The sequence below is a fragment of the Canis lupus genome, unplaced genomic scaffold (genome assembly GCF_011100685.1).
Source record: "Canis lupus familiaris isolate Mischka breed German Shepherd unplaced genomic scaffold, alternate assembly UU_Cfam_GSD_1.0 chrUn_S653H815, whole genome shotgun sequence".
NCBI classification, from domain to species: Eukaryota; Metazoa; Chordata; class Mammalia; order Carnivora; family Canidae; genus Canis; species Canis lupus.
In genome coordinates this window covers 25,879-37,072 of record NW_023331598.1, presented here as the reverse complement: position 1 = coordinate 37,072, position 11,194 = coordinate 25,879, and the positions used below count along the sequence as shown (strand labels likewise).

Here is an 11,194-nt window from a genome sequence, read left to right as displayed (position 1 = left end):
CGAACCTGCATTATCTCCGGTTTCCTCATAAAGTCTAACAGCTTCCATCCAATTAATTACCGGCACAAAACACAGACTCAGAAACAGGGTGGATTCCAAGACTTTGAGTTGCTCCCCACACCAGTTAACCCTTCCCCTCCTGCCGCACTTGGAAGTCTCGCCAGCAGCACAGCTTTGGCCCAGAAGCAGCTCATTACAGGGGAGTCTCCTCACTTCCAAGGGTCCTTGGGGCTGCGTCTGTCCTGCTGCCACTGGTGAGCAGAGCGGTCACTCAGATGGCAGCCCAGGTGACCTGCACAAAATGCACGGGCAGCCCGGATGGTGACGGGACAGGGTCCTTGCAGGTGGGTGAAGGCTGCTCAGCTCTGCCCCCCAGGGCGGGCATCCATGAGGTCTGGCCTTGCCCCCTTGTCCTGGCATCCCCTTCATTAGGAACCTGCGGGCCCCCGAGGAGAGAAAGTCGCCGGCGTCTTGGGGGCTAAGAGGTGGCAGCCCCATTTCCGGAGACGAATTTAGACACCCAGTGTGACAGCTCCTGGGGACCCTGGAGGGCAGCTGAGTGAGCTGGTCCTTCTTCCTCAGGTAACAGCACTGGTTTCCATCGGGGGGCTCTCCCCACGCTGTCCGGGTGGTCTGGGTAGGGCTGATGGCACCCCCACCCCAGGTGCTCAGCCTCTGCAGACCAGAGCCTTCCGTTCCCAGGACAGGGTGATGGATGCAGGCGTGGCAGGTGGCTGCATCCGCTTGGAGAAGAGAATTTGTCTCGGTGGACGTGACACCGAGGAGATGCTGGTCTGGGACGACGTGGGCACAGGAAACGTGACCCACGAGATAGAGAGGTCAGGCCCTGCTGCCAGGGCTTGAGCTACTGGATCAAACTGCGCCTGAAGCTGCACCATCCTGAGCTTCTCATTACTTCCCCTTTGTGCCTGGGTCTGTTCTGTTTTTTTTCTTTTTTTTTTTTTCTTTCTTTTCTTTCTTTCTTTCTTTCTTTCTTCTTTCTTTCTTTCTTTCTTTCTTTTTTCTTCTTTCTTTCTTTTTTTTCTTTCTTTTTTTCATTCTGCTGGCTCACAAGCCCACCGGTGTGACATAGGACCCACTCCCCATTAGACATACACCTGGTCCCTGAAATCTCTAGGGGCTTTGGAACATTTCTCATGACTCATTAAGGGTCCTGCTGCTCTGAGCTGGCTCCGCCACAGCCCTGCAGACACCATGCTGGAGTCTGAGCCCCACAAACATCCTGCCCCTTCCTTTGCCACTCCCAGCCAAGGCCCCCGTCACCACTGGTCATGTCCCGCAGGGAGAGGCCCCTCCAGCCCGACCTCAGTGGCCCCCAAGCTCGGGGTGTGCAGAGGGTCCGGGGAAAAGCCCTGTTCAGCCTGTCGTGAGGAGGGGTCCGGCAAGCCTGCCCAGTGAAGGCAGAGGTGCCGTGGGCTCTGCCTCAGGGGCCTCGTCACAGCAGGTGGACAGGACACAGAGAAGCTCTCGGAGCAGGTGCAGCTGGGCACGGGGAGAAGGTGGCACCCACCCCCCGGTGTAAGAGGGTCTGCATCTGATCCCAGTCTTCAGAGGACGGGGGCCTGGGGGGTCAGGTCTGCGGTGACCCTGCGTCATGATGGGGGCTCATTTGCACCCCTCCTTCAGCCGCCCCCCAGCTGCGTGAGCACCTACCTCCTGCATCGACCCTGTACTACCGAAGCCTGAGCAACTTTGATCCCACACTGAGCCTGAGGCCGGCAGCAGCTGGACGGTCTGTGAGCACCGCGGTCCCGAGCTGGTGGGGGGGGTCTCAGTCTGCAGAGAGAACCTCTGTCCTGACCCATACTGACCCTGGCGAGAAGCCCTGGGCGCTCTGGGCCACCCCGTGCCGGCGGGGTCTTGGTGGGCCCCCGTGGTCACTGCCCCGACTGACCTCAGAGCAGCCCCTGAGGCTCTCTGCTGGGATTCCCAGTCCCACCTCACAGGCAGGGAAACTGAGGCCAGAGAAGCCTGGTGGACCCACCCGCTCCGGCCCCACACTGATCGGACCCATGAGGGCCGTGGACACCCCCACCTCCCCAGGGGCCAGGCTCCTTGACCAGCACCTTCCAGCGGGGAGGGCATGCGGTGCTCACCTCAGGCCTGGGGCCAGGTGTCACTGCGTACACCCCTGCGCCCGTCTCTGCTGAGTGGACTCTGTCCTGTCTTGCTGGGGGTGCCCGGGTTCAGACCGCGGTGCCCTGACCCTGCCTGTGGGGGGCTCCTGGCCTCACCAGGGGACAGAGGGAGGTGGGGGCACCGAGGGTGTGCATGCCAGGGACGACCTCGAGGAAGGAGGGGCCACGGGGAGCCGCGGAAGGTTGTAGGGGAAGGGCATCCTGCCCCCGGAGTCCCCAGGGAGCCTCTTCATTGGTGCTGAGGCCTTGGCCACGTCCACCCTCACAGCTGTGCCCCCCTGAGGTCGATGACCTCTGTGTCCCTTAGCGAGGGGTCAGCTGCAGGAGGGCCATAGGGAGGGCGGATCCTGCTGCAAAGAGCTTCATTCAGTGCCCCAGTGTCGGGGGGAGCCGGGGCTGGAGCTAGAAATAGACCGGCAGTGGCCCCACGCGGTGCAGGGCACGGGACCGGGTCCCGGGGTCACCCTTCCTGCTTCTGTGGGAGGAAACCCCAGCCGGGGGAGGCTGTTCCCAACAAGGCCGCCTTGTGTGGCTCTCTGAGGACCTTTCACAGGGAAGCCCAGCTGCAGCCCCCTCCCCTCCAGCGACCCGGGGCCTTCCCTGTGGCCCAGGCCAGGAGGCCGGCAGACCCTGGGGGCCTGAGGAGGGCCTGGGAATGGGCCAGACCCACTGGGAGCCCCAGCGCCTCCTCCCAGGCAGAGACTTGGGGTGCTGACCCAGGGTTTCCCATGGCGCACACCAGGGGCTCCTCTGTCAGCCCACCAGGGCAGAGAAGTCCATCAGGGAAGAGTGGACCCTGCTGGTGGGCGAGTTGTGGGCGCACTGCTGGGGACACTCGGGATGCAGGGTGGGTGCAGATGCTCTTCCACCCAGATCCCACAGGGGACTGCGGTTCTGAGCACTCTGCCTGTGCAGGGGGACAGCCTGGATCCCCAGGCGAGCTCGTCCTCCCCGGGAGGGGCCCCTCTAGTGCTCTCCAGGGAGCCCAGGAGGCCGCAGACCCCAGGACCCAGCTGTCTCTCCAGTACCCCCTGCCCGCTCTCCCCGGGATCTGGAGAGCAGAGCTCTGTGGGCACCACGTCCCGTTGGGGCCGCACTCCACACCACCCTGCATGTCCTCACCAGACACACCCAGGGTCAAACGGACAGCAAGGCATTGACCCAATATTGACAGATTGATTGACTGAGTGACTGTGTGACCGGCGACAGGCTGGCCCAACTGTTGCTTGCTGTGAGCGTGGCCTGGAGCTCCCCAAGGAGGAGCAACTAGGGCACACATTGTAACTGTGCCCCCACGCGCCCCCAGAGCTTCCTTAGGTCATTACATCCCTTCCCGGGCCCGTCCAGCCTTATCGCCAGCATCAGCTGCCCCCAGGTCTGTGTCAAAGAAGGTTCCGGAACATCCCACTGAACCCTCCCTTTTCTGAAAAGGACGAGGACATATACTATGGCTGCAAATCTTCCGATTTTGGGAAAGGCAGGCTCCTGAATGTCTGAAGATGTGACCTGATGAGTTCTGGGTGACCGTGGGGAGCCCCTTCTCAGAGGCAGATGATCGGAGGTCTCCAGGATGGTGAGCTCTGCAGCTGTCCAGATGTTTGAGGGCGGATTCCTGCCCAGGAACCAGAGACGGTCAGCACCCAGAGGGCGGGCTTCTGCGAGGTTTGGGGCAGGTGGCAGATGTGGAAAAAGGCAGCGACAGGAGAAAGTCCTCTCACACAGGGTTATGCACATGGCACGGAGGTGGTGGTGTTTCCTGCACGGCCATGTGTGTGCCTGTGCGCATACGCATGTGTGAATGTCACTGTGCGCACCCATGCGTTCATGGGTGTGTGTGCATGCGTGTCATGTGCACATGCACATGCATGTGTGCATGGATGTGTATGTGTTCTGTGCGTGCATTCGCACGTGTACGTGGGTGTCTGTGAGTGTGCACATGCGTGTGTGTGCATGTGCTGGGGTGTGTATGCACGTGTGTGTCTGGGTCTGCTTGTGCACCCCTGAGCCAGGAGACAGCAGGTGGAGAGCTGGCTTGGGGGGAGTGCTCCGTTCTCTTTGTGGGCACTCTGCCCCACCCTGGCCTTGGGGTTGTCACACCAGTCCCTCCTGCGCCCAGATCCTCCCCATCTCCTCCCTGGGCCACATGCTGGAGCCGCACAGCAGGCCTGCTCTGAAGGAACCCTGAGCCCAGTGGATGCTGCAGTTTTGGGGCCCGGTCCTGAGACTGCCGGTCCCCCCGCCCCCCCCCCCAGCCCTGATGAGGAAACAGCCTCGTGGACACAAATTAGTCCCCTGCGTGAGTCCCTGAGAACCTCTTCCTGGAGATGTTTTGTGTTCTCATGGGCTCTTCACAACCATCAGTGTGGAGACGAATCCTCCAGGGTCCAGAAGCAGCAGCATCCTCATTGTCCTCACTGGATCCTGATTGAGGAACGGGATGCGGACAGGGAGGGGAGTGGGAAAATGCTCCTGGGCCTTGGAGTGTACTGAGCCGTTTGCGGGGAGCCAGGCCTGCAGGAGGTGGAGCAGGATCCGGCTCTCCAGCTGGGCACACCCCTGTTCTGTTCTGTCAAGGTGGCGGGGGAGGCTGACCTGGCGGGGTCCCCACCTGGCGTCAGGCTAGAAGCCTCTAGAAGGCCTGGTTTGTGTTGCAGGTCCCACGTCCGAGCCCAGACTCTCAGGGAGACCCAGGCCCTTGTCTTTAACCGGCTCCCAGGTGACCCATGTGGGTCCCACAGCGAGAGAAGCAGCGTGCTGGTGGGAGCGGACTGTGGCTGGCAGTTGAAGCGCCCAGCACCCGCTCACCCACCCACCCGCTCACTCAACAGCCTCTCTCGTGGGGACTCGCTGGCGCAGGGGCCTGTGGTGAGCGAGCGGACCCGGGCCCCGGGGGCATGGCCTTCACACTGAGCTGGGGGACATGGTGTGTGGCCGCGGGGGCCATGCGGGAAACGGTTGGCACCAAGGGGTTACCTGCAGAGGCCGAAAGGAAGGCCGAGGGCTGGAACCCAGGGCGCTCAGGCCAGACAGCAAAGCTCCGGCGGTCTGCGTGGGATGACTTTCGGGAATCCAGCAGCCACCAGGAGCTCCCGAGGCCTCAGTGACAGCACAACTGAATTGCTTTTCAGGCCACTGGTCCATGAACGCAAGATGCGGAGTGAAGCCTTGGAAGGCCTGGAAAGCCTAGAGGCTGTGTCTGCGCAGGAGACCGTTCTGAACGCCAAGTGCTGCCGCGTCAGCTGACACACCACAGTTATTAATTATGGATGCTGCTGGAATCTCTGCTGCACAGTTGGGACCATCAAATATACACAGCGGCACAAACCACCCAGCAAATGGGAGGCAACGGGGTAAAGGACCCGCCAAGAGGGGCGCACGGGACAAACTTGGTGCCAAGTGCCTGTGGGAAGAGCCACCCTTGCCGGTCCCTGTGACCTCCCCTCAGGATCCCAGGGGAGGAGATCCGTGTGTCGGTCACCCAGGGGACTCGCTGAGCGCCCGCTGTGTGCTAGGCCCCGTGCCAGGCCCAGGGGAACGGCAGTGCCAGGGCAGGCCCGCGTCCTAGAGCACCTGCGCTGGGCAGCAGGGGGCACTGGGGCATCTGGGAACAGTGGAGCGCCTGTGGCTGTGTCTTCCCTGCTGGGGCAGGCTCGGAGGAGACCTGCTGGGGATGGAGTCTTGAGTCTGCCTTGAGCTCAGTTTGCCGTCACTGGTCCCCACACAGGTTCGGCAGCTGTGGGTGGGTCCTTTGATGAGGCCCTGTGTCTTCTGGATGCAAAGCACTCGGGATTCCAGTCAGGTCCCCTCTGAATAATGCCGGGGGGTGGGGGCATAACATGTTCTAGGTCCTAGCTTCCGGGGAGCTGGGGGCTGCTGGGCGGAGCCCACAGAGTGCAGCTTCGAACCATCGTGTCATGATTCAGGGGGAAGAGAAGCGTGGGCAGAGCCTGTGGGGGGAGCCCCCTGTGCCCGGGCCACTGATGCTCAGAGGAGGGCCTGCCGCGGGTTGGCCCCCTACCTGTTTCTCTGAGGGCCAGCTCCAGAGCAGGTGCTGCCGGGGGCTTCCTCTCGGGGTCTGGAGCCCAGGAGATGCTCAGCAGCCCTGGGGAGGGAGGTGTTTATGGCTCCATTCACTTGCCCACCAGGAAGAGCCTGGCCTCCCAGAAAACCTGACAGTCCCATGTCTGCCCGCTTGCTTGTCCAGGAGAGGCTTGTTGGTTAAGAATAAGACAGGGTTGTCCTCTGGTGCAGAAGGAGGAAACAACCAGAAACACCATCCTCTTCTCTGCTGTTGCTGGGTGTAAATGCCAATGAATCCCCTCTGGAGGACAGTGCTGAGTAGAAGAACCCTCCCAGGAAAGGCCAAGTTTCATTCAACCTTTGTATCTGGCTTCCCTTGTCCGGAAAGGTTTGAGTCTGAGTAGGGAAATCATGTCTCCCTTACTCCCTCTCCCTCTCCTGTTGGAAATGAAATCCAGTGATTCTTCCGAGGATAACTCTAGAATAATCTGATGCACATTTCTTTTCATTTATTTGAGTTGGAGAAATCCAGTGGCCAATTTGGAAGCTTTGTTTTTCTGTTCTTTGCTACACAGAAGTCACCAAGTAGCCAAATTCCTACCCCTAATGCTAATTAGCTCAGTCTGCAGGCCCTGAGGTAGTCCACTTTTTTTTTCTAAAAACAGAAATAAAATATTAAACTATTAAACTGTGTGAGTCTGTGTAGGAGGAGGGACTTTGTCATCCCTCTATTCCCTGTGAAGTATGCTGGCAAAGCCGAGCCTTCCCAGAGAGAGCTGAATTTCTGAGAGGACAGCTTTGTGATGTTTTGCTTCTTTCCCCAGGCGTGCTCCTAGTGCACAGGAGTGAAGTTAGCCCTGGACAGAGTCTCCCCTCTGAGTTTAATACCTGGTCATCTAGCATCCTGGAAGCATCGGGAAGTCTGTAAGAGCTGAAAGCGCAAGTGTCAAATGGTAACACGTGAAACTTGGGCGAGCTCCTGCCACCAGCTGCCTCCCTCTATTCTTCATGGGCCTCCCTCATTATAGTAGGCGTGTGGCCACGGTACAGGTGGTGGAGATGATGTGCTAAGGAGTGTGGAGAAGATATTTTTACAAGGCAGGGATCTAGTTGCAAAGGACTGAAACCCGGTTGCTGTGGATCAAAGAGAAAAGATGTTTTTGTTTGCTCGTTTGTTTGTTTGTTTGTTTGTAAGCCTTGAAGTGGCCACTGGACCCTCACTTCTGTGGCTGTGGCCAGACTCAAGTCTTCATGGAAACAGGAGTAGAGCTTCTTGCCGTCTGCTGCCAGGCGATCCTGGTCAGGCCCCCGTTCGCAGCATCTTCTGTTCAGTACTAACCACCCCAGAGTCTAAACCATCACCACATGTAGAGGTGTATTTGTAGTTGTCTAAGTAACAGATGGATGAAATATGAATGAAATACATTCAATGAGATGAAGCACAGAAACTAAATATGCAACTAAATACGCCAAGTGACTCATCCCATGATAAAACTCACAGGTCTCCCTGGGCTGTGGTTGCTCCCTCCGTGCCAACAGGCAGCTCGGGCTGGACTGGGGGCTGGGGGATGTCAGGCAAGAATTTCAATCCCCTCCAGCCTGTGTCTCCTCGTCTGTGATATGGGGCAACATCAGGGAGCTGGGGGTCCACTGAGGCCATCACAGGAAGCATCTCTGGCACTTTCCCAGCAAGGGCCAGTCAGTGTGGCTCTCTTTCCAAGTCACCTGCAGGAGGAAGTCTGCCAAGAGCATGAATGTGTGCCAGTCAGGCCTCTCCAGTCCTAAGCTATGGACTGTGGTACAAACTGGAAAAAGTGAAGCAGGGGGGCATGTTGCCCTGAAAGAGACAAGTCCCAGGGATGGAGGTGCAGGAGGTCCAGGGCTCACTGCAGAGGGGGGTGTGTGTGTGTCAGTCTCAGCACTGCTCTCTGTGGTCGCAGAACTCCTCAGCTCCCCGTGGGGTCCTTCCATCCTCATTAAGAAGGGGTAACTAGCAGGGGTCCTACAACCCGGTCGGAGAGATGGGTAACCCGGGACGTGGTTTGCCAAAGTCAGGGACAGAGAGCTCGCTGCCCCCACTCCCCCAGTGTGGCCACCTCCCCACCGTAGTGCCATGAGATGCACCATCCATAGATGAACCCCCCTTCAGAAATGTTGGCCCCTGGGCGCTGGAAGGAAAGGCCTCCTGAGCCCATGGCAGGCAGGACACCTCAGGGTGGAAGATATTCTTCCCCTTTGTGCCTCCATCAGGGCAACATGACATGATTGTATTTTTCTGCTGAGCCCCCAAAGCTTCTCGGAGGACCCATCACCTGAGTCCTTCGGGGTCCCAGGCACCAGTGTAGCCAGAGCATCACCACGTCCTTCCCCCCACGGCCAGCATCACAGACCCTGAGCTGGGGGAGGCTTGGGGCTGTGCTCCCGCCGAGACCCGGGCAGAGCTAGGCTGCTGCCCTCCCATGCCTGCTGTGGCCACTCGGTTCCCGACAGCTGTGACTGTTCCCAGCTCTCGGTATCAACCTCATTTTGAGTGATGCTGTACATGCGTTGTGTGCTGTTTGTTCCTAGCACTTTGTGAAAGGTTCTAATGGCACCAGCACGTGCTCCTAAATGGTTTTTATTTCTAACTGGTTTGTCAGCTGTGTACAGGCGCCCTATGGAGAAACTACTGAGCAACATGATGAAAACAGAATCAATATCAAAAACACTGAGAGGCCAAATGGAACACAGAGCCTTGTAAATTAGGACAAACCCCCCAAGAGGATGAAGTCAGGAGGAAATGTGTGCAAGGACCACTCTGCTATCGATGACGGACCTTCGATGTCTGTGCATCCTCCTTCCGTGATCCTTGTCGGACAGATTACTGTCTCCTCTGACTATTACCAACATACCGAATTTGGAAGAAGGAGGTGAATACATCACCAGATATGGAAGGCCGTAACAAATTATGTCACAGAGACGTTTGCAGGGGTAAGAAAAATTATTGCAGCCAAGAAAAAACAAAAAATTGGTTGCCATGGTCTGAAAGTTTGAGCCCTCCTAAAATTCATGTTTAAATCCTCACCTTCAATGTGATGGTCTTAGAAGATGAGGCCTTTGGGGGTGAAGTCCCGGGAATTAATGTTCTCATAAAAGAGACCTTGGGCTCTGTCCCTCTTCCCCGCTTGAGGGCACAGCAAAAGCCCGCATCTATGAACCATGAAGCAGGGCTCACCAGGCACTGAACCTGCCGGGCCCTCCACCTGGGACACCCAGCTTCTGGAACTGTGAGAAATCAGTGTGTTCTATTTGTGAGTGCCCAGTCTCTGGTGTTTTCATAGCAGTCACTGGAGGGTTGCACGAGTGCCTCTTTCCTGGCTCCTACACCCCCAGCAGCACGGGTCAGGGAATGTTCCATCCATAGGTCACCATGACAAGTCCTTTGTGGTTAAATATGGTTAAATACCCCAAGAAGGACACGTTAGCCCGAGGCTGGCAGGAAGCCCCCATGGAGGGAGATACGACTGGGAACCAGGGGTTGGGGCTAAAAGGCAAAAGTGAGTTTCAGGATGAGTGTGGGCAGCACAGATGTGGCAGCTGACCCTGTCCCCCAGGACACTGTGGCCAGCAATAGACTCCAGCCTCACCTGTGTGCCTGGCCTGGACAGATGGCTGGAGACAGGCATGAGCTTCCATGGCCACTTCCTTCAGCAGGAAACACCTGGAGAAGTTGTTCGGATGCCTCCGTCTTGGGGGGTGGTCTTGAAATAAAAGGCAGAGGAATATTTAATAAAGTCTCAAGAAATAAAAAGTGAAAGAAGTGTGTGGTGGTTTCATGTGGTTGCCTTGGAAACCAGACATCCCGACAGAGGATGATGCAGAGACAAGGGTTTGGAGTTTGAGGTGTTTCTGAGGAAACTGGGCTTCCTTCATCTGCTTTTTCTTCTAGAAAGTGCAAAGCAGGGGCAGGAGCAGGTGCCTGTGTGTGGGCTGCAGGGGTTTCGCGGCTGGGCAGGAGGGTGCACCTGTCCACAGTGGCCCTGAGGGGCTCCCAGGCAAGGTGTCCTCAAAGGAAGCGAGAGGCCAGTGATTGCCCGATGGCCCTGTCTGGCGTCTGGCATCTGCCAGCACTCTGTTTCCGTCAGGCCCTGGGAAATGACCCTCCACCTCCAGCCTCCATTCCAGTAGCACTTCGGGAAACACACACCAGGCACATGTTTGTACTCGTGAATGGGCAGGTCATGCATGTTACTAGAAGAAAACTGGAGTATCCTGAGGTTCAGTCTTCCAGTTTTCTTCCCGTTCTTCCTTTCCTTCTTTTTAAAATTCCCTCCTTCCCATCTTCCCATCCCACTCCCATCCTTTCTCTCTGGTCATCCTCGAGCCTGGGCACAAGCCCTGGTGACTGGTGATCATGCATTCACACACCCTGCATCTCCCAGGCATGCAGGACGATGGCTCTGCAAGTGTCCACAGTGCCCTGAGGCCCTGGAGCCTGAGTTCCTAGCGTTGCCACTTCCCTTCTTCTTCCATGGGAAAGCAGGTGGGTCTCTGGGACTCAGGACCTGGTCTGCCCCCTTCATCATCCCAGTGTGGCTATGTAACTCTGACCCTCTCGGTTTTAAACTAAAAAAAGGTGTAGTACTAAAACCACCATAATAGACCCCAGGCACAGGGAGACCCAGGGTTCTGGCCAGGCCATTGGTAATTTGTTTCTTACCTTCTATTCCATTTTTGGGTATGGGAGGGGGGCAGGTGAGTGAGGATGTGGCAAGTGGGGGAGGGAGGACATGTGGAGATGGGATGGGATAGAAGGGGGTAGGTGGCTATGTCTTTATCCTCATATTTCTTGCCACCCTGGGGGAGAGTAGGAAGCGAACATCGGACAACAGTAGCAAAGACCTCTTGGTTTATTTAACTTTGCTCTTGTCCACACTGAGGAGTTCTGGTGAGATGAGGTCCTGTTTCCTGCCCGAGGGTTAGGCTGTGTAGGTGACACCTAGAGTTCTTGCATTTGCCATAAGGGATCCCTGACA

At 57.5% G+C, this 11,194-nt stretch overlaps 1 long non-coding RNA gene across 1 annotated transcript; it reads left to right on the top strand.

Moving 5' to 3' along the window:
- The first annotated feature begins 446 nt into the window (after window positions 1-446).
- Window positions 447-3,944, top strand: LOC119879339. The gene is made up of 4 exons (XR_005387471.1): window positions 447-582; window positions 703-839; window positions 1,648-1,753; window positions 3,591-3,944. It is a non-coding gene; the product is annotated as an uncharacterized LOC119879339 (long non-coding RNA).
- The last annotated feature ends 7,250 nt before the right edge of the window (window positions 3,945-11,194 follow it).